This window comes from Halichoerus grypus, chromosome 2, assembly GCF_964656455.1.
Source record: "Halichoerus grypus chromosome 2, mHalGry1.hap1.1, whole genome shotgun sequence".
Classification (NCBI taxonomy): Eukaryota; Metazoa; Chordata; class Mammalia; order Carnivora; family Phocidae; genus Halichoerus; species Halichoerus grypus.
The window spans coordinates 127,501,145-127,525,480 of NC_135713.1; the positions used below are offsets into that span (position 1 = coordinate 127,501,145).

The following is a 24,336-nucleotide window of genomic DNA, read 5'->3' on the forward strand; positions in this document are numbered from 1 at the left end:
AACCTTGAACCAAAGCGCAAAAGGCTTTTATTTTAGTGCCACCACCCATCAATTGATGGTGACTACCTGGAGCAGGTATGGAGAAGATGTATGAGACCGGGTCTGAACTCACCAAAAAAAGAGGGTACATCTGCTATGAGTGTGGGAGGTAGGAATATTGCTGAGAATCTACCCTACCCCCATGGTATAAAGCATTTCAGAGTATGAGAAATCTCTCTCTCTTTTTTAAGATTTTATTTATTTATTTGAGAGAGAGCAAGTGAGCAGGAGCGGAGGGAGAGGCAGAGGGAGAGGGAGAAGCAGGTTCCCTGCTGAGCAGGGCGCCTGATGCAGGACTCGATCCCAGGACCCCGAGATTATGATCTGAGCTGAAGGCAGACACTTAACGACTGAGCCACCCAAGCACCGCGAGAAATCTTTCTACTATAAAAAATGTTTTCAAGCTTCCCCATGATAGGAAGTACTTTTCATGTTCATTAAACACCCAAAGAAATGATGATCAGAAGTCTGAGTTTCTATAACCTATATGCTGTAAAATGTCCTCTATGTAATATTTTTCAAAACTAAGAAAACCTGTGGATTTTTAATGGATCAAGAATAAAGTAAGGTGGTTTAAAAAAAGTGGACAGCACCATATGTACAAGGGTTTTTAAAATACAATATATGCATGTACTTATTCACTGAACAATATTATGATTTAGGTTTATTTCACAATGAGAGAGTTGGTCTCCTGTGATAGAAAATGGACAGAATGAGGGTTCTAGAGGGGAGGGGGGTGAGGGGATGGGTTAGCCTGGTGATGGGTATTAAAGAGGGCACGTACTGAATGGAGCACTGGGTGTTATACGCAAACAATGAATCATGGAACACTACGTCAAAAACTAACAATGTAATGTATGGTGATTAACATAATAAAATTAAAAAAAAAGAAAATGGACAGAATGGACATCACTAGGGGTGTATAATTGATTGCAAAGTATAAGTATCTAAAATTCCTATTTTCCTTCTTTTCACCAAACAAATAAATGGCTCCTTCCCATGTAGTCCGAGGCATTCACACCCTGAATGCATTGATACCACAACACCAGACTTTCAGGAAGTTGATGGGGCACATTGTATCAAACCATACAAAATCAGAGCACAGATCAAAAGAGGTCCCAAATGCCAACCTACAGAATCATGCTGTGTTAACACAGTCATCTGCATCTCGACTTGTAAGTTTCAGAAAATAAAGCAAATTAAGTCAGTATGGATAGTTGATCCTTCTTTCAGTACTATGACTTATAAATATCTTGGCTCCATGGTAAAATGACGAATATAACACATTTCTTCATATATCGTAGGAGTTTTCGTGTTAACACGTCAGCACACTTTAGTTATTCAGATGTATCCATGAAATATCCTTTTTCCCTGTTAGTTGGCAATTTGAGGTAGAATTTTTTTTAAACATTCCTCAATATCGTCACTCCTTGCACACCAGCCTGATCTGAACTTAAACAGAAAAGAACACTGCCAAAGCTAATAAACCATGACTATGGAGACGTTAGCCAATGTACATTTCAGTAGTTTATGTTAAGCGTCCACAAATCCTCTGGTTTTGGAGGGTAGGTAGAAATAAGTCCATGTCTTCACTCTTATTATTATTTTTTTAAATTATTCTACCCTTTGCCTGCACAATGAGGCCTAGGCAAAGACCTGATAAAATTCCTGATACCTTTATCCAGCTATAATTTCATCTTAACACATCTTATTTTAGTATCAGCTTAGACTGTAATCTCCCTATTTCATTTCCTTGTTGCTGTTTTAAATGCAGCACTGTGCAGTTTCCGGACCTCAGTGCAAGACTTCTGATTTTAAGATTATTAGGGAGGAGTTTCTTTTTCTTAGAGTTGTAAATCATATGTAGAGCTAAGACACTTTGGAGTTGAATAAGTTAATGCACCTGAGAACTTCCAGGTACACCAGCTTCCTAACTATATGTAAGGCATTGTTCACGATGCGAAGGATGTACACAGATATGATACGGTTCCTGCCCTTGGAAGCCTTCTGTATGTCTATCAAATTATATCATTAAATTCAACAATGACTCATTGGGCATTTATTATGAATAGGACATTTTATAAGACTGCATGAGATACTCTGTCCTTGCTCTCAAGATGAATAGGATCTTTTTTTCCCCAACAGTTTGACATTTCTAGTGAAAAAAATATACATAGACTATTACAATTGTTTGTGGGTTTTTTTTTTCCCCACTCCGTTTTTTCTTCCAGTTTTATTGAGAAATAACTGACATTCATTACAGTATAAGCTTAGGCATACAGCATCATGGTTTGATTTATATATATTGTGACTATTTATTTTTTAAGTTATCAAATTTTCTCATTTAAGCCACCTTTTCTGTGTGTGTCTATTTAGAGAGCCTTTTGAAAATGAATTAAAGATCTTTGACTTCTTCAATCTGTTGACAAACTCTTGAGAATACTGAAGAATCTCCAGATAACCAGTATGTTTTCTCCTAGGAACAAACTTCAGAGCCTCTTCCCAACTACCAGTGTTTTTCAGACATAACAAAATATGCATCATTTGATCTAAGGTGAGATTTTTGGTACCAGTGTCCCACTATAAATATCTATCTAATGGAAGGCATTCTGTTGCCAGCTTCAGCCGTTTTGCCTTGGGTAGGGATGTGCCTGTCTGCATAGCCTTATCAACGAAAGATCCCACTATATAAATTTTATCATGCTTGAAAGTAGTCATAACATTGGGAGAATCTGCAGTAAATATATAATACTATCCTTTGGGAGTAAATCTACATGAGACTTTTCTGTTGCTGTTAAAAGCAATTTGTCCCATTTTTCTCCGTAACGTTTAACTAACTATGATAAGCACCATCTATTTTAAGGTTGCAGAAATAAAGATGGAAAGGATCAACAACTCTTCTGTTCCATCCTTCACTTTCTAAAAGTTGGGAAACAGTATTCTGGAGTTCTTTTGGTTTCATATAATTATCATAATCCATGTCAAAAACCAAGGTTGTCCAAACTGCATGGCCTGAGCACCTTCCAGCCCATGGCAATGTACACTAATGTACATTCTTGTCTCCTCTTCTCAAATGGAAAGTTTTTTAAGGCAATGACTCTGTGATGCTCGTTTTTTTATATTTCTAATACCAAGTGTAATCCATAGGGATATATATTTAAGGAGACTATATGACTCCTGAGGAAAATAGACATGAAATTTTTTTTCAATAAAGTGTGATCAGTGCTATAATAGAGGTATTATCAGGTACCAAAGAAGGATAAAGGACTAATAACTCACCTACAAAGAATAATAAATGCCAATTGAATAAATGAATAAAAATACTAAAGTGAAGTTGCTTGAAATTTAGGAGGTTAAATTATTACTTTTCATTACACCTTATAAAATAGCTTGAATATTCAAGTGCCATTGCTTTTTGGAGCTAAGATTATCATTTTTATCTGTACTCACTACAATGTCTTAATAGTTGTATTTTGTTTTTCTTCAACCACAACAATGATCATTTGTCCTCAAATCGAAGAAAGCATAAAGTGACCCCATGGAACCAAAGACATGCTCTCTTTGAGTCATTCTTTTGAATTGAAACTTGAGGAATTTTGTGTTGGTGGAATTGTCTTAGATAGAAATGTTTTGAGAATTTGAATCAGGCATCAATGGAGCTATCAGAGGGGGCCAATGGAGGGTGGGTTACCCAGTAAATATGTACCATCTATTATGTGCCAGGCACTCTACTAGACCCTGGTGAAGAACAGAGAGTAATACATTGGTTCTGGCCAGGAGAAGCTCACAATAAATAGACATATGAATGAACAGGGCAAGAACAAACTTCAAATCTGGGCTACCTTTTGGTTTGTTGCCATGCAATCATGCACTCTTTACTGTAAGCTAGTGGTTCTCAAACTGTGGACCCTAAACCAGAAGCATTAGTATCATCAGCAAACTTGTCAAAATGCAAATTTTCAGGCCCCAGGTCCTAAATCTGGGGGTGGGCCCCTCAATCTGTGTTTTAACAAGTCCTGTAAATGTTACTGATAATGCACACTCAAGTTTGAGAACCACTCACCTTGCCCAGCTCCTTGCCCTTTTACCCCAGACACCAGTACTACAACCATCACTAAAATCATGTCTTCCTACTCATCATGTAAATTAAGAAACTGGTGACATGGTTATGTACATTAAACATGAGCCCCATAATTTAACATTTATTAGTCACTTAAACACCAATATTTCTTCCCACCAATTTACGGTCTTGGTATAATTTCTGTGGCAGCCTTTTCTCCCCCCTCACTTTCTGTAATGCCAGTCACAGTGCTTCATACCAGGTGAAAATATAAAAGAAAGTGCTTTTAAAATCCTCAGAGATCTCCTGTATATTCTTTGCTTATAAACTTAGCTTCAGTCCAAAGGAATTATGACCATAGTACAAAATTCTGGCTTCCTATAGACTTGTAAATGTCAACATGAAGAGGAGGCAGACATAAAGAGTACAGAGTCAACTAAATATAAGACTATTTTCTCCTCCAAAGTAAGGACTATTTAGAGATGCCATTCTATTTCATAATCAGTAGTGGCGGCAGCACCTGTGATTATTCAAACCAATTTAAAGAAGAAAAGTGGCACTCCGTTACAACTAATCAGACTTCAGTTTATTTTCTGAAGTATGTTAGGGTGTTTTAAGAAATGGGTGTGCCCAAAAATAGACTCAAAATGGATGAAAGACTTAAATGTGAGACAGGAATCCAATCAAAATCCTAGAGGAGAACGCAGGCAGCAACCTCTTCAACCTCAGCCATAGCAACTTCTTCCTAGAAACATTGCCAAAGGCAAGGGAAGCAAGGGCAAAAATGAACTATTGGGACTTCATCAAGATAAAAAGCTTTTGCACAGCAAAAGAAACAGTCAACAAAACCAAAAGACAACTGACAGAATGGGAGAAGATATTTGCAAAGGACCTATCAGATGAAGGGCTAGTATCCAAAATCTATAAAGAACTTATCAAACTCAACACCCAAAGAATACATAATCCAATCAAGAAATGGGCAGAAGACATGAACAGACATTTTTCCAAAGAAGACATCCAAATGGCCAACAGACACATGAAAAAGTGCTCAACATCCCTCAGCATCAGGGAAATCCAAATCAAAACCTCAATGAGATACCACCTCACACCAGTCAGAATGGCTAAAATTAACAAGTCAGGAAACAACAGATGTTGGCGAGGATGCGGAGAAAGGGGAACCCTCCTACACTGTTGGTGGGAATGCAAGCTGGTGCAGCCACTCTGGAAAACAGTATGGAGGTTCCTCAAAAAGTTGAAAATAGAGCTACCGTACCACCCAGCAATTGCACTACTGGGTATTTACCCCAAAGATACAAATGTAGTGATCTGAAGGGGTACATGCACCCCAATGTTCATAGCAGCAATGTCCATAATAGCCAAAGTATGGAAAGAGCCAAGATGTCCATCAACAGATGAATGGGTAAAGAAGATGTGGTATATATATATATATATATATATATATATATATATATATATATATACAATGGAATATTATGCAGCCATCAAAAAAACCCAAAATCTTGCCATTTGCAACAACATGGCTGAAACTAGAGGGTATGATGCTAAGCGAAATAAGTCAATCAGAGAAAGACATGTATCATATGATCTCACTGATATGAGGAATTCTTAATCTCAGGAAATAAACTGAGGGTTGCTGGAGTGGTGGTGGGGGGTGGGAGGGATGGGGTGGCTGGGTGATAGACATTGGGGAGGGTATGTGCTATGGTGAGTGTTGTGAATTGTGCAAGACTGTTGAATCACAGACCTGTACCTCTGAAACAAATAATACATTATATGTTAAAAAAAAAAAAAGAAGAAGATAGCAGGAAGGGAAAAATGAAGGGGGGGAAATTGGAGGGGGAGATGAACCATGAGAGACTATGGACTCTGAGAAACAAACTGAGGGTTCTAGAGGGGAGGGGGGTCGGGGGCTGGGTTAGCCTGGTGATGGGTATTAAGGAGGGCACGTACTGAATGGAGCACTGGCTGTTATACGCAAAAAATGAAACATGGAACACTACATCAAAAATAAAAAAAAATTTTAAAAAAGAAAGAAATGGGTGTGCCCACTGTCATTAGATCCACCCCACATGTCTGTCTAGCATAAATACCTGTCTTAGAGGAGAAGCAAGAGGCACAATAGAAACCTCTGTGATTTCTCAGCTACAGTCTTGTTGGTGAAACTAATAAGATAACATCGTCTCTGAATTCCTTTGAGGAAGAAGTGAAAAAAAAAAAATGCTGGAGATACATTAAATAGGAGATGCCCCCATGGAACTTCATCAATTCTACCCAGGAGTTCAGAGGTGAATAGAAAGGTAGAGAACTTGGGATTGGAGATTTTGCCTTTTCTCTAGTCTCCTTCCTTGATATTAATTCATCAGCCATATGGAACTCTCAGCCAGGAAGGCATGAACACAATAAACTAGCCTAAATAGGAATTTTACTCTACAAATACATGTAAGTAAGCAAAATTTAAACACAAAGTTTATTACAACACCTCTACTTAGGAATTCTTTATATTTTGGGTTATTTTGTTGCCTTTCCTAACTTCCTATCTTGTGTGACTTAACTATTATTATCCCTCTACATCCAGTCCAAGAATTAAACATTTTGTAGGATACACCTGTGGCAGAGTTTGTTGGCTCCTCAATAGACCACCCTTCTTCCCTATAAACAGACCTCTAGCTAAAAAGTAGTCTGAGCAGAAGGAGTCCCCAACCACAGTTCATGAGGATGAATCATAACTGGTCTATGTAAGTCATGGAGGTGTCATTTGATTTGCCAGTAATTGCTTTGGACTCAGCACAAGAAATGGATTCAGTCCATTTCTGACTAATGACATTCAAGAGAGAGTTTGAGGAAGAGCTTCCTTTCTGAGAAGAAAAAGAGCTGTCTTCTTTGTTAGGATACTGATGTGAGGGTATCTCCATGAGATGACAAGGGTAAGAACTAAAGGAAACAGCTGAGGATAGAAGAATGGAAGGATAACAAGACCCTGGGGGTTTTGGTCGTATCTTTAAGCTGTTGAACCAATATCTTCGACTACCCACATTTGACTTCCTGCTTGGGGAACAAAACAAACCCCTGTTTGTTGAAGACATCATTGGTTAGGTTTCCAGTTATATGCAGCTTAACATGTTTCTGACAGTATGAAGTATATATTTCAAAATTATTTCAAGGCTGACTTCATTTGAAGTCCAAAAGCAATAGCCACATTGCCAGGGTATATGCCCTATGGAACTGGGCAACATCTTTCCACTAATCAGAGAAAGTGAAGTGTGAGCCTTCTCTTAGAATCCAAAAATAGGGTTCTAGGTAGTTTTTGCCATAAGTATCTTTGCCACAAGGATTTTTGCCACATACGTTTTCACTGTATAACTAAATGGTCATAAGATGGTTTTTCTGTAGAAGAGAAAATCATGAAAAGTAAAAGAAGGATATAATGAAATAAGAAACATGAATAACAAAATTAAAAAGACTTTACTGCTATATATAAAATATTCAAATACATTTAAAAGGTGTGTAGGTTGGTCAACACTGTTCAAATAACTGATTTTATCTTGCAGCTTTTATCCAAGTACTTGTCTTCAATGAAGCCTTTCATTAATAGTATTATACAGTTTTTTGCTTGTTGATTTGTCTCCTTGTTTGGCATCATACTTTTTCTTTTTTTACCAAAATTTCTTCCTTTATTAAGAGAGGTATTTCCAAATACTAGGATGCATATTTGTAAGTGAGCTTTATATTGCTTTCTGAAAGCCTTTTACACTGTTGTTTGTTTTTGGCATGTTGTCACATGTCTGTTGATAGGGGTTCCAAAGCTGTACGGGAAATATGGAATCAAAACCGTGTGCCACTATATGAACCATTATGAGGGCTAAGATTTATATAATATAAAGAATGAGAGTACCATATCAATGTAGAAATGAAAATGAACAGTCAACTGGTTATTTTTTATGACAAAATTGCCTTATGGCCAATTAGTCATGTGGTGAAAATGCTTGTGGCAAAGGTACTTGATGGGAAAATTATGGCAAAAATGGTTCCATTTTAAAAGAATGTGGATATTCATTAATCATGAGGTAAAAACTAATTTCCATTTCACTCAGTCCCCCATGAGGATTTTCAAACTTTTCAACATGGTAAACTCACACATCACTGTAGAGGTTTGTATTCATTTCATTCTACAACTTTAGAAATTGTCTTAACTTTGTCTTCCAGCTCTTCAGTAATTTTAATTTCTAAGATCTTCTTTCTCTTTGTTTTTATCTCTTCCTTTTTCTTTTTTTTTTTTTCCACCTTGGTTCTTCCCAGATCTAAAGTGTTTTAAAAGTTATTTTCTCTCTGTTCATTAAAGCATTCTTGTTTCTCCCATGGTGAGGTTTTAAACTCAGAGAGTTGGTGCTCCTTCTCCTCTTTTGTTAATGACCTTGGGTATATATTTTTATTTAAGAACGAGTGACTAAAGCCCAAGAATAGCTAGAACAGGTTTCTTCTGCTGCTTACTAAGGTATTTTTTATTCTCCATTGGTCTTTCCCTACGAGAATTATAACAAGTTCAAAGGATGTAAGTGTCCACTAGAAGGTTGGATTTAGAGTTTTAGCTGTCAGAGTGCAGGCCCTTCAAAAGCCTGAAGGAAGAGGTCTTTATTCTGGAGCATCTACACTAAGTGCTAGAAGCCTAAGCTCTCTACAGGCAGTTCCTTCCACTTCTTTAGAGCACAATTCTCTCCTTTTTTGCTTTAGGGTAAACACTGTGTTCCAGTCACTCTGCGTGTGGAGACTGGGGAGGAACGGGGCAAAGACATTCGAATTTGTCCCACACAAACACACACGTTGTGTTAACCCCGTGGCTCACTTTTGCCTCTTGAGCTTCCACTGCTTCTGACCCCAGAATCTGCCCAGGTTCCACCTTGTACATTGACTCCTGTTCCTTCCAGCTCTTCAGCGTGTACTCCGGGCTATGATTCCACCACTAATTTTTATCAGTCCACAGCAACCTCCATTCACTTTCCATCTCCCAGAACTTTGCTGAAATCTGTGTCTGGAACATTCCCTTCCATTTCTCTTCACTATACTGAGTTTACTCTTCCGTTTACTTCTAACTTCTCTTTTAGTGGGGCCTCAGGCAAGATAGAATGCATACCTATTATCAGCCCACAATTTCTCCCATAATTCTCTTATTTTAAGTGTCATTCATTTCTCCTATCTTCTTACTTTACTTTCTTACTGGCAGTTCCCTCCAGATGCCCTGCTTCAACCCTGATCTATAGGGTTCCTCTATCTTCTTCCTTCTGCTCTATTCTCCTGCTTCTTTATTACAGAAGCTCAAAATAATCATTTTTGCAATATTACGGGTTTTTTTCTGAGGGTGGGAGGAAATATTCAGAGGAAGAAACTGAGAATGAAGCATTAAAGCCAGAGTACTCTTTAGCCATCAGGGAAAAGACAAGGGCTGGTAACACTTATATATTATTAATTTTTACCCTATTACACCTATGTTCTTTCCTGCCTTCCTTCGTTAGTTTATATGATCCTTGAAATACTTGTATACAATTGCAAACCCGGAACACTGAAGATAAATAATATACACATAAGGAGAAAATGAATTATAGTGTTTACCTGATACAACTATAAAATTACATCTGACGGGTAAAGCAACTGGTGTGATGGAACATAGGTTTCAGATGGCGGAGCCAGGGCAATGATTAGCTGAGAGGGATACCGAAGGCTCTCCAGACACATGCTTATTTATTTTGTTTGTTTGTTTTAGCTTTTAGTACATACTGCCACTGGCTTGAAGTTATAAAGTAGGTTGAAGATTACAAAATATGAAGGAACCTCCTATAGTTTTAAGCTTTTCAAGGAAGAGAATAAAAGGACCAGACATACTATGCACAGGACTAGAAAGCAGAGGGTTCGGGTGACTGAGAAGATCTGTAGCCTTCATTCTGAAGGCCTAAAACAACATCCAGGAAAGCCACACTACAGCCAGCCAGCCTGAGGCTGTACAGTGAACATGCAAGAACTCTGGAACCTTCAGCTTATAATCAAACAGGAGCTATCATTTTTCTCTGTGTTAGACAACTCCCTTGTTTCCGCCTACCCTGAACACTCAAGAAGTTGCACAATGGAAATGAGTGAGTGAGACTTTCTGGAGTGAACCTCTTCGGCGTTGCCCAGAGGCAATCACTGTTGTATTGTGCTACTTGTGGGCAGAGGGAAGAGGGAAGGAGTGAAATCATCATCGTAAAGTCATAGTAGCAGGCATATCAGGCAGTCACCCCCTTGCTTAAGTTCCATGAGAAGATCTGCACTCTCTCAAACACTGACACAAGTCTGATGTCTTTGTTGTGCAGCAAAGTCACAACTCTGTCTAGCAAATTTAACAAAGATCAGATAAAGTCACTGACTTATGATTAACAATACAGATAGGAAATACCTACTAGATGTGCCTACTTTAGAAAACTTAGGCTTTTCCTTTTAGAAATAGTTTTTTAAAAATAAGTTAATTTCTTTTTCAAAACAATCACTAGTTCACCAAATTTATACATAACCACAGCATAAGGAAAAACACTTATTGCTATAACATTTACTGAAGATCTAATTTGTACCATTCATAGTAGATATAAATACAGGGACTTTCTGACTGAGGAGTACTGAGCTTATTTTCTGTAGCCAATAGGATTACTACAGGTCATTCAGGTCAAACTGTCCTGGAGAGTTAGGTTTAAGAATGACTAAAATCTGTCTCTAAATAGAATTTTGTATATTATCATATTACTTTAAGTTTCACCAAATTTTCTTTTCACCTTTTACCAATTCACCAAAGTCCTTTAATTTTCATTAGAGAGAAAAATCTGGTGATTTATTCTTAATCTGTTTTTTTACTAAATTATTTCCAACAGTGCCACATAGCAAGAATTACACATCAGAGAGTCAACAATTAAAGAAATGTGCATATTCAAAAACAATCTATCTAAAGTATACAAAGAAATCTTAAAACTCAACAATAAAGCAAATGAACAATCTGATTAAAAAATAGGCCAAACACCTTAACAGAAACCTCATCTAAAAAGAGGTACAGGTAGCAAAAAAGCATATGAAAGATGCTCAATGTCATATGTCATATTGTCATCAGAGAAATGCAAATTAAAACAACAATGAGATACCACTACACCCCTATTGTAATGGCTGAAATCCAGAACACTAAAACACCGTATTCTGGCAAGGATGTGAAGCAACAGGAACTCTCATTCATTGTTGGTGAGAATACAAAATCATACAGCCATTGTGGAAGACAGTTTGGTAGTCTCTTGTGAAACTAATCATAACCAGGGGTGCCTGGGTAGCTTAGTTGGTTAAGCATCTGACTTTGGCTCAGGTCATGATCTCAGGGTCCTGGGACTGAGCCCTACATTGGGCTCTCCTGCCCCTCCCCCTGCTTGTGCTCTTTCTCTCTGACAAATCAATAAATAAAATCTTAAAAAAAAAAAGACATGGTGGAAACTTAAATGAATATTACTAAGTGAAAGAGGCCAATCTGAAGAGGCTACATACTACTACTGTATGTTTCCAACTATATGACATTCTGGAAAAGGTAAAACTATGGAAATGGTAAAAAGATCAGTGAATTCCAGGGGTTAGTGGGATAGGAAGGATGAATAGGTGAAGCAAAGGGTTTTTAAGGCAGTGAATGTACTATTTATGATAACATTATGGTGGATATACGTCATTAAAAGTTTTGTCCAAACCCACAGAACGTACACCACCAACAGTGAACTCTAATGTAAATGATGGGCTAACGTAAATGATGGACTCTGGGTGATAATGATGTGTAATGTAGGTTCATCAACTGTAACATATGCACCACTCTGATGGGGAAGGTCGATAATGAGGAAGGCTGAGCATGTGTGGGAATAGGGGGCATATGGTAAATCTCTGTACCTTCCACTCAATCTTGCTGTGAACCTAAAAAGGCTATAGAGAATAAAATCTACTAAAAAAAATCAAATAACTTGTTCACCGTGACAACTGAGTAGCTTCCAAATGTGAAAAATAAAGCTGCTCCTGAAATTACAATAGAATGATTCAAACTCTCCTACAAATACATCATTTTTAATATTCTGAAGATTAGTGGATTATCGCATCAAGCCTCTGGAAGCAGAAACCTGCCAATGGCCAAGAAAAAGACACCTTGTTCTATTCCAATTGTAGGCAATAACTAGTCCTCCAGGGTGGTAAGGAAAGGATAGGAAACTAAACAGCAAACAGCAGGGGTTGTTCCAATTCTGGGCAAACCTACCTGGGGCCCTAGCATGGTAAGCTTCAACCATTCTCCAGTCTAAAGCTCTTCTAGGAAGATGGCACTGAATGGAAAAGAAAAAAGAAAGGCAATTACATGATATATTACTTACACAGACTTTGAAACAATGCTAGAGCCCTCAGAAGTTTCTCTTGATTGGCTTTTAGGTAATAACACCCTTTTTTATGAGATTCAAATTCTTTCCCTTTTGGGTTTACCACTTTGTTGTTGTTGTTGTTGTTGTTGTTTTTACAACACCTGTCAAACTCCTCCCCATATACTTAAAAATTTGTGAAGAAGGTAGATCTTATGCTAAGTATTTTATCATAATCAAATACATTAATACATAAGGTGGGAGGAAACTTTTGGAGGTGATAGACATGTTTATGGCATTGATTGTGGTGACTGTTTCATGATGTACAGTTATGTCTAAACTCATCAAGTTACATATATTAAATACATAGAGCTTTTTGTAGACCAATCAAGATTTTTTAAAAATCTCAAAACAAAAATTCTCCAAACCACATTTAATTCTGCCTCTCATTACCATTTATATTGTTTGCAAATAGTTTCTCATTTTTTCTTAAAGATTTATTTATTTATTTGAGAGAGTGAGAGCACATGTGTGTGCATGTGAGCATGAGTGAGGGCAGAGGCAGAGGGAGAGAATCTCAAGCAGAGTCCCTGCTGAGCACAGAGCCCAATACGGGGCTTGATCTCAGGACCCTGAGATCATGACCTGAGCTGAAATCAAGAGTCAAATGCCCAAGTGACTAAGCCACCCAGGTGCCCCTAGTTTCTCATTTTTATCTCATTATTATAATATACATCCCATCAGGAGTGGTACATTCTAAATTTTAGTCTTTTTTTTTTTTTTTTAAGATTTTATTTATTTATTTGACAGAGAGAGACACAGCGAGAGAGGGAACACAAGCAGGGGGAGTGGGAGAGGGAGAAGCAGGCTTCCCGTGGAGCGGGGAGCCCGATGCAGGGCTTGATCCCAGGACCCCGGGATCATGACCTGAGCCGAAGGCAGACGCTTAATAACTGAGCCACCCAGGAGCCCCCTAAATTTTAGTCTTTATCGAGAGGCCTGAATACTACTTGACTAAACTCCTACTGTGTTTTAAATGACCTCAATTTTGTGACTGCATCGAAGCAAAACATTCCACTGTCCTGACTATATTCATTTATACCTTATTTTCTCTCTCTCCTACTCCCTCCCTCCCTGGCCCTAATACTGCTCCTTCCTTCTTCAAAATATATCCCCCCCCCCCAACTTTTTAAAGTAGATTCTCTTTCTGATCAGTACAATCTAACTCAACTATTTTTTTGTCAGCTTCATAGAGGTGTAATTTACATGCAAAATTCAATAATATTACGTGTACACTGAAATACATTTTGATGAGTGTATACAATGGTAACTGCCATTACAATCATGATACAGAATATTTCCGTCATTCTAAGAAGTTCCTTTGTGCCCCTTTGTGGTCAATCCATTCCCCTCACCCAAACCAGTAACAAGTACCAACTATTCTTTCACTAGATTTTAGTCTTTTTTCTAAAAGTTTATATAAATGGAATCATATAGTGTGTAGTTTTTACGTATGTTTTCCTTCACTTAGCATAATATTTTCAAGATTCACCCATGTTGCTGCATGCACCAATTGTTAGTCCCTTTTAAGTTGCTGAGTAGTACCACATTGTATGAATATATCAAAGGATGTTTATTCATTCACCAGTTGATGGCATTTGGATTATATCCAGTTTGGGGCTGTTATTAATAAAGCTGCTAAAACATTTTGAGTACCAGTCTTTGTGTGAAAATGTTTTGATTTTTCTTAGGTAAACAACAAGGGTAGAACTGCTGAGTCATATGGTAAGTTTATGTTTAACATTTGAACAAACTGTCAAATTTCTCTAAGTAGCTCCAATGATCCTTCTTCAAGTATAATTTTGCACTTTGACTAGCAATGTATGAGAGTTTCAGTTGTCCCATATCTTTGTCAACACTTGGGATTGTCAGTCCTTTTAATGTTAACCATTCAAGTGAGTATGCAGTGGCAACTCAAAGTGGATTTAAATCTATTATCTTGCTATTTGCTTTTTATTTGCCATTTTTAATTTGTTTCCTTTCCCTTATGTTTCTCTTATGTTTCTGCCTTCTTTTGGATTTACTATTATTTTATGGTATACCTCAACATACCTCAAATGACCTGTGATCAAGGCCAATGGCTTATGACTCTAGAGACTTTATTCACTCAGTGGGAACTCATTTTATCTCATCATCCACCATCCTAAAATGGATCCACAGAACTTGATCACACATTGTCAACTTAAAGAGGAGATGGCTGGAGTTTGCATTAAGGGAAGAGTAAGAATTAGTGGAGAAGGGATAAGGGAAGCACAGATGTGAAAACCAAGCTGCAAATTCAACTGTTTGTTTTTAAAGCTATAACATAGTCTTGAAGCTGTTTCCTTTTAAGAAACTATGTAGGAAGGAAAAGGAAAAAAAGTAATTTATTATTATATTTTCAAGTACATTCTCTATTGATGTGATGAATTTTATTAAGGGTAGGTGAAAAGGAAATAATCTTTAAATAAAATACAAAGAATGGTGTCCTGATTCTTGGTAAGTATAGTGTAAATTCAGAGATTAAATTTAGAGGATAACTGAACATGAAGAACCTATGAGTTATACCTGGAGGGATAACAGCAGAAACACATAGAAATTCAATATGAAAAAGAGGGTGGTGGACAGACACATGGTCCTTCCTCCTGCTGAGATAGATGAATTGGGGAAACATCACTTAAGGGCTTGGAGTGAAGCTGATGAAGCATAGGAAATGAAAAGAGAAAAAAAGGAAACAGTGAGTCTGCTGAAGGAGAAGGGTAGGGATTTGTACTTTCTGCAAAGCAGGAGACAGTTCTCTGACACCGATCATAACACATCTATGACTACCTTTCTAAATAGTTCAGTTGTAGGCACATTTATGAATAAAATCCATTATTTAGAGAATGACATGGAGAAGTTAAATGGCCATATTTATATTCTTACAGGGTGGGGAAAATGTGTTATTTTATCTGAGTGTTTATAGTGAATAGACCAAAGAAAATCAAGTCACTGGGATTGGAAAACTTCCTGGCAGGAAAGAACTCTGCATTAGTGAATTTCTTTTATTCTCTTAAGTTTTTCTTTGTGATTTTTCTTGTTTAAGCAATCTCTACACTCAATGCGGAGCTTGAACTCATGAACCCAAGATTAAGAGTTATACGTTCCATCAACTGAGCCAGCCGGGTGCCCCCTTTTTTCTTTTCTTTCCTCCCCTTACTCTGACCCCCATTACCCCATCTCTCTTTCTTCTTTCAAGAAACAGTGCACTGGTCCTCAGTAGTATGTAACTGAGGCAAATATAGAATTAGTTAAATTCAATGAAAGTATGCGTGTCTTATATATGTTAAAATAAGGCAATTTCTGTAAAATAGCCAATCATTTCCTCTGCTTTTATTTCTTGACAGACTCCTCTGGAGATATGTAAATTATTGATTCCATCTGGTTTATTGCCATCAGGGCTGCTTGAGTGTTTATTTTCTGAAGGCAGGTGTAAATAAAGCTAAGTTACTTTAAGGGCTGGATAAACCTGAAGTGTAATTCTCTCTTCCAGATGCCACCCCAGACGTAGAAATTTACACAGAGAAACATACTACCTTTTAAGGTCTGCTAAAGTGAGGAGCTCAGGGGAAAATTACCAAGTTGCAGCTGTAATCAACTACTGTAAAACACTCTTTCTGAATGGCAAAGAAAAGTTGAGGGCCCTGTAATTTTTTTGGATTTTTCTATCCTTTTTTTTTCTTTCTTGGAATAGGGTAAGTGGAGGTATGTCTGATAATGTTGCTTCCATATAAAGTGGTTTTCCTTAGTCTGAGGTAGGATTGATTAAGTGTATTTCTACTCATACTACTCTCCTCATTTTCTTTATCTATTTTTTTCGTCCCATCATCTTCTGACATGAAGCTTATCTGATTAAATACATCATTTCTAAACTAAATGGAAAATGATGAGGACGAAAAATCTTTTTTGAAGTCCTCTTAAGTTTACATTTCCAAATTAGCCCTAAATACACTCTAAATCAACTCTAAATAAAAGAGTTATGGACAAGACTCAAATCCTACTTACTTCCCTAGGCATGTGGCATCTCTCTGCTCTAAAAAGATAATGTACCATTTATGAATTAATGGTTTACTCACTGCTTATTGAATTAGTGGATTATAAATCATATTTAGACACTGAAATTGAAAATAATATTGAGATGTGGAAATAATCATCTCTGTTAGTACATTTAAGGCATATCTATAGTTTCTACATTGCCAATCCATACAAAAAAAACTCCAAGTTTGTGCTAGGCAATGGTCCAGGCATTCTAAGCTCTGAGTATGGCTAATTAGCGAGCACAAAATAGATAATGTACTATGTAAAATATCAAAGATTGTCAGATGTGCCATAATAATCTAGAGAAGAAAAGTAAATCCTTGCACTTGTTTTAAGCCTGTAAGATTTCCCAGTTAGTTATTAGTTGCAATTCTCTAAGACTTTATTCTGGGATATTAAGTTCCTATTCTCAGGTAGTCTCTACATGTTCTGTCAACAAACCATCTTAGTTCCTCTTTGAACTATAGAATCATCCTGATTAACTGACCTGTTAGGAAAAAAATCCCAACAAAGCCAAAATGAGAAAAGGCAAATTCATGTTTACATTCATTTTGGTGTAGTATAAAAGGCCAGAGATTTAGAACGAAATGGATCTGGGTTCCAGTCCCAGTCTATGCCAGGTACCACCACTGTGGTCCTGAGAAAGTCTATTAACTCTTATGGGTCCAGTTTGCTCGTCTGAAAAATGAGATTGTTGTGGGATTGCTTTGAGGATTAAATAATAGAAGTTATGCACAGCACCTGTAGAGTAGATCCTCAAGTAATAAATGATAGCTCTCTCCTTCCATTCCATTTACATGTTGAGCCTCCAGGATAAAACGACAGTTGGTCTTTAAAGATACGCAAAATCTTCCTCTCTCTTCTCTGAAAGCATTTAGCAGATAGGAGGTGCTCAGAAAATGTGAGTTCCTTGTCAAATGTTTATTTGCCTCACCAGACTGCAGGAATCCACTGGGCCATAACCCTTCTCATACATTACCTGACTCCATCCGCAAAGAACTGTGAAGCAGACCAATTCTGAGTTCCTCATTTCTCATTCCAGAAGCAGTGAGTCAGGCTGAAATAAATAGTGGAGTGCATAAGTATTTGCAAATCTGGGATAAACAACACCCGTTTCTGGGGTAGATGAAAATGAAAGTACTGATGCAGATATACGTATTACAGAGGATGGAAATTTTAGAATTTGTGCCCTCTTATGTATTGACTAAACCTCTTGTTTTGACCGAAACTAGAGAGTCACCGTTATAATTGTGGGCGAAGGTAGGGCTCATAAAAAATGATGTTCTTTTAATTTTTCAAGGTTGAACTTGAATGCTTTTGTATATTACACTTTCAGCAGTAATAAAACTAAGATAAGCAGAAAGGAATATAATTTTGCATCTCTTATTCAGAAAATTTATATTCTTTTTTTTTTTTTTTTTTAAAGATTTTATTTATTTATTTGACAGAGAGAGACACAGCGAGAGAGGGAACACAAGCAGGGGGAGCGGGAGAGGGAGAAACAGGCTTCCCGCGGAGCAGGGAGCCCGATGCGGGGCTCGATCCCAGGATCCCAGGATCATGACCTGAGCCGAAGGCAGACACTTAACGACTGAGCCACCCAGGCGCCCCCAGAAAATTTATATTCTGTATAACCCTATAAAGTTAAGTATCATCAGCCTTACATACTCTGATTTGGGTTATTCATCAATGGATATGTGAATAAAAGTCTATTTTAAGGCACACTGTTCAAAGTAACATTTTCAAAGGGTGATACTTTTGAAAATATTAAACCAATGTATTTTTTATTCACCATAAATTCACTTCTCTATGACTCCCCACCCATTATATGAGTACTATTCATTACTTGAGATATTTCCTAGAACAAATAAGTCATTATTCAACTTTGAGCTTCAAAATTAAATTATTCCTGAGTTCACAGCTAGATGATAGTCCTGTGAACCAAGCTTTGCTGGGAGTAGTATGTTTTCTAAATTTCGAAATCTTCCTTTTACACTGAAAAAGCAAAACAAGAGAGTCAGAGGCCTGGGTTTTTACTATTGGCCTCAGTGCACAGAGAAGGAAGGCTGTCAGGGAAGGCTCAGAAAGAAGAAGCCATCCTACTCTAGAGAGGGCTTCGAGAGCTCTGGAGGAGATGTAATTAGGGTAACTCTGCCTGGATCCTTGAGATGAAGTCAGATACTCCTACCACCCTGGACCAAAGATAGAGGGAGAAAGAATAAGATAGTAGTAAGTGAAAAGCAGTGGGAGCATATACTTCTTTTCCATTTGGGCTATAGCCAGAGAATGCTTCTGAGGTATCTTGCAGCCACTGGAAAGGAGAGTAGAGCAGACCCCGTCTGTGTGACATGTTTATACAGAGATGGCCCCACACCTCGGCCTCCATGTGGCATGGAAGAGATTTAGACCTAAAAGTCTCTTTTGGTGGACTAGGAGTGGGGCAAGATAGGGGATTTGGCAGGTAGTTAAAAATTAAGAAGCAACTTGCCTTTTAGGGGTTTGAGGTGAGAAGAAAACTGGAGGGCAGATGGAAAATGCCCTGAGTCTTAGAGGTACAACCATTCAAACACACAGTAAACTGCTACACCCCAATCCAAAGTTGGTGAGAGCCACCATGAGGTCTAGATACTTCCCCGCCTACCATCACAATGTTACCTGAACTCGACCTTGGGAGAAGGGGAAAAATGAAGAGAAAGATGCCTCGAAAGGCTACTACCGTCCTCCTAATAAGTATTTTACATTAGGGCCGCCTGGGTGGCTCGGTCAGTTAAGCTGCCGATTCTTGATTTCAGGTCAGGTCAGGATCTCAGGGTCCTGGACTGAGCCTTGCATGGGGCTCTGCCCTCAGTGTGGAGTCAACTTGATGATTCTCTCCCTCTCCCTCTGCCTCTCCCCTCCTCATGTGTGTGTGTGCATGTGCATGTGGGTGTGTGTGCGCGCATTCACCCGCTCTCTCTCTCAAATAAATAAATCTTAAAAAAAAAAAAAGGGTTTCACTTAAAAAAACTGAGTAATCTTGAATGGGCTATTTCGTGGTGGCAATTGTTAAGTGTTTGATACTGAATGGAAATGGGGGCTACTAAGCAAGATGAGGTGGGATATATAAATTAATTTCCTGCTTATCTGAATTGTACCCTTTGCTACTTTTTGGAGGCCCAATTAAGAATTTTTGGTTTGTCCAAAGCTCAGTGCTTGAACTATTTGAATTAGTAACTAGAAACACCACTTGCTTACTCACATTACAAGATTATATAGAGTATCAGAGTTTGCAGAAGTAAAAATAGTCTTTAATTAACCATAAAATGCTACTGAGTATTGTTCTATGCATTTATTTTATTTATTTTATTATTATTTTTAAAAGATTTTATTTTTAGGTAATCTCTACACCCAACGTGGGGCTTAAACTCACAACCCTGAGATCAAGAGTCACATGCTCCACCAACTGAGCTAGCCAGGTGCCCCTCTATGCATTAATTTTAAATGTGTCTCTGTGTGGGGGTGCCTGGGTGGCTCAGTCGGTTGAGCATTTGACTCTTGATTTCGGTTCAGGTTATGATCTCAGGGTCTTGGGACTGTGCTGGCGTCAGGCCCTGCACTCAGTGGGGAGTCTGCTTGTCCCTCTCCCTCTGCTCTTCCACTGCCCCACCCCCCTCACTCTCTTAAAAAAATGTGCCTACATATGTGTCATGACTCCTGAATTTTGGGGCTTCAATTAGCAGAGAGGTCAAATCAAATTCCTATTTGTCTTGTCCAAACGAGCCTAGAGGCATGAATATGAAGAAATCCTAAACATAATCATCCTAACACCTAGAGCCCCAAATTAGCAGGCTACACTAGGGTTAATTTATATTCTACATTATGAGAGCTCCAGCAAGAGTCCTTAAAAGAATTCAGTTTGGCAAAAGCAAAACATATATCTCTTTCAAATCCAACACTATTAGCCTAAAATGAGCATTTGTTTTTATTCGGCAGATCTTGAATGAAATGTACTAAGCATTCTCAAAAGTAACTCATTAACTGCAATGTACAACATGATGACTGTAGCTAACACCACTGTATGATATATAGGGGTTGTTAAGAGAGTAAATCATAAGAGTTCTCATCACAAGAAAAAAACTTTTTCCCTTTCTGTCTCTTCTTTTTATTGTATCTATATGAGAAAGTGGATGTTGGCAGAACCTATCGTGGTAATCATTTTACGATATTTGTAAATCAAACCATGCTGCATAACTTATACAGTGATGTATGTCAAATATTTCTCAATAAAACTGGAAAAAAGTAACCCACAAAAACCAGTAACTTAAAATGAGTTCCCCCCAAAACAGACCCTGAGATAAGGATTTGAGTGCAAGTGGTTTATTAGGGAGCTGATCCCAGCAGGACCGCAGAGGAGTGGTAAAAGGAGACAGAGGGTGGAAGGAAATTAACACAGAGGAAGATAATGTGCAGGAGATCACTGTGGGAACTGAGGCTCAGTCCACTGGGAACCTCTGAGTGAAGAGATCATTCCACAGAGTTACAACATGTGAAGGATGAGGCAGTCAGTATTTATTATCCAACTGCCTCTCTCATTAGCTGAAGGCTACTCTTGGGGCATCAACTTCCAGCACTCTGACTTGCCCCATGCAGGAGCCAAGCATGCCAAAGAAAGCCCTTTAAAGGAAAGTAAAAAAACAAACAAACAAAAAACACCAAAAAAAAAACAAAAACAAAAAAAAAACCCATGCAGTAGGAAGCTACCAGCGTGTGCATAGGAAAAGGAGAGCCAACACTGTTAATTACGCACCTGGGCAACTTAAGAAAAGAGTGCATCAGGCACTTCTGGAAGCAGCAAAACCTGTCTGTGTTATTAAATGAAGATGAACACGAGGCACTAGAGTTCTGGTAGTGTCTATACAAAATGTAAGTGTAATATATAACCTTATTGGGAATTTGCTTAGCTTGTAGATTTAAGCTACCATTTTGTCTTATTATTCTTTGACATTTCACTCAACTGAGTAGATACATGAGAAAGCTTCAAAAGACAAAAAAGATTTTTAAAAAATTGAATACTGGAATCCAAAGTAAACGATGAAAGCTAAAATCCTTCTCTGTATATTTCTACTAAAATGAGGGTCAGGGTAGACCAGTTATATTCAAGAAATAAGAAGAAAGCAACTTTTGAAAATCTTTGGTTTCTTAGGTGCTTAAAAATATGGCACTGGGAAACTATAGGTGGTACAGCTTTAGAATTAGAACTCAAACTGTGGTAATTAATGATTTAAGAAACATACCTCTCCCCTCAGATAATTTAAATTAAATATATAACTATGCTTGAACACCAGTTAAAGAAGGCTGCTTAATTAATCACCACAGAGGGGTAATCAGTTTGGAACAATGAGTTCTTGAGAATGTCTTGAGGGGAAAAGGGTATGTGTGTGTGAGATTCCTTTTCTTCTTCTTTTTTAACTAAAAAAAAAATTAGTTTCAGCACTGACCTCTGGTCGCAACATTATCTGTGGAGACAGAATAGGTGTGCTTAATTTATTTCAAAGCTTTATTTCAATTACTTCAAAGAGAAAAAGTAAGGCTTGGAATTTAAAAATGTAGTATTTTAGATGGTGCCCCATCAAAAGAAGGATGAGACATATTCTGAATGCCCACATGCCCTTCCCAGTAGACTGACCCAGACATTTAGGAGACAGTGATGACCAAAACAGAGAGACTAAACATGATTAAGCCCTTAGAAACCAAATGAGTTCTAGACACTGTGCTAAAATCATATGCACAGTTTCTTTATGGAAAAGTAGCACTTAGTTACTAGAAAGCGACAAACACAGAAAAATCTGAGTCAATCAAGGGCCTTAACAACATCTGCTAATACTAACATTCACTTAGAATAATCAGGTTAAATACTTTGACTAGTAAACATCTACAAATATCAAATAATTTTTTAAATGCACATACTTTAAAAATGAGTATTTTTTACAAACCTACATTATTTAGAAAAATGTCATAAAATAAAACAGTAAGTACATCTCTAAAACTGCCTTAAATATTGTTATATCTCTTCAATACAGGGTATTTAGCATATACTAAGCAGTATATAAAACAATTAATGGGGTCCAAGGAAATTAGTAAGCAGGAATGAGGGAAGAAGGGCTGAAGTTCAAAGAGATTTTCTTATTGACAGAAATATACAGATGAATTTTATGGTACAGAGAGCATGATGTGACTCCTGCTACTGTCCTCAAGTCATAGCAACAAGCAGATCCAAATGTCATTCTCTACTCAAAATAAGAACATTTAAAATTAATAGGAGTTACTAACTGTCACAAAAAAATTCAAACAATAATTGTTTATTTTTTTAAAAATTGTAGTATAATTAATATATGGTGTTGTATTGGTTTCAGTTACTGGATCACATGGTATTTCTACTCTTAATTTTTTGAGGAACTTCCATGTTGTTTTCCACAGTGGACTGCACTAGTTTGCATTCCCACCAACAATGAACAAGGTTCCTTTTTCTCTACATCCTTGCCAACACTCGTTTCTTGTGTTGTTAATTTTAGCCATTCTGACAGGTGTGAGATGATATCTTGACGTGGTTTTGCTTTGCATTTCCTTGATGATTAGTGATGTTGAGCATCTTTTCATGTGTCTACTGGCCATCTGGATGTCTTCTTTGGAGAAATGTCTGTTAAGGCTCCTGTCCATTTTTTAATTGGATTATTTGTGGTTTTTTGGTGTTGAGTTGTACAAGTTCTTTATATATTTTAGATATTAACCCTTTATTGGATAGTTCATTTGCAAATATCTTCTTAATAAAGGAGTTATTTTTTATTTTTATTTTTTAAAGATTTTATTTATTTATTTGACAGAGAAAGAGAGACAGCGAGAGAGGGAACACAAGCAGGGGAAGTGGGAGAGGGAGAAGCAGGCTTCCCGCCGAGCAGGGAGCCTGATGCGGGGCTTGATCCCAGGACCCTGAGATCATGACCTGAGCCGAAGGCAGTCACTTAACCAACTGAGCCACCCAGGCACCCCCAATAAAGGAGTTATTTTTTAAAAGATGTATTTATTTGAGAGAGAGAGAGAGAGAGAGTGAGCACACAGTGGGGAGGAGTAGAAAGAGAGGGAGAGAGAGAGAATCTCAAGCAGACTGCCCACTGAGCAGGAAGCCCAACTTGGGACTCAATCTCATGACCCTGAGATCATGACCTGAGCTGAAATCAAGAGTCAGACATTTAACTAACTGAGCCACCCAGGTGCCCCTAGCCAAACCCATTATATTTTTAAATAGAAAATTATTTATCACAGCATTTGATAGAAAGCAGATATCCAAAAATGTTACTTTTACTTAAGCTAGTCTATTCACATTTCTATGAAAAGAGAGTGGAGTATGGAAAGATATAAATATCTGATATTAGATTCCATTTTTCATGAAATGAAGAGAGTTGCTGCTGGGTTTTATCAACTTTGGGTAGGTAAGGGAAGTCTATCAGGCTTTAGGGTTTTGACTTATTGGACCTTGTGAGGAAAACTGTTGTATATAGAACTGCTATATCAAACCTTACATTAGCTAGGGCTCCACAAAAATATGCTATTATGTGTTCCTGATAGAATGCTTTGACCATGAATGAAACTTTTGTACTGTTTGCAAAATATCTAGCTTTGAAAATACGCAACTAACAATCTCAAATTTTGTGGATTATTTGATATGACTCAAATTTATAACAA

General features: G+C 37.6%; 1 long non-coding RNA gene and 1 pseudogene across 1 annotated transcript in view; both read right to left on the reverse strand.

Moving 5' to 3' along the window:
- Positions 1-2,361: 2,361 nt before the first annotated feature.
- On the reverse strand, positions 2,362-3,093 carry LOC118555631 (tRNA methyltransferase 10 homolog C-like; annotated as a pseudogene).
- A 9,313-nt stretch (positions 3,094-12,406) lies between these two features.
- LOC118555634 (uncharacterized) overlaps positions 12,407-24,336 on the reverse strand; it is a 354,728-nt gene continuing 342,798 nt past the window's right edge. Inside the window, exons 4-5 of the long non-coding RNA XR_013445371.1 lie at positions 17,597-17,674; positions 12,407-12,471 (exon numbers count right to left, since the gene is read on the reverse strand). This is a non-coding gene — a long non-coding RNA (uncharacterized LOC118555634). The remainder of the gene's footprint in view (positions 12,472-17,596; positions 17,675-24,336) is intronic.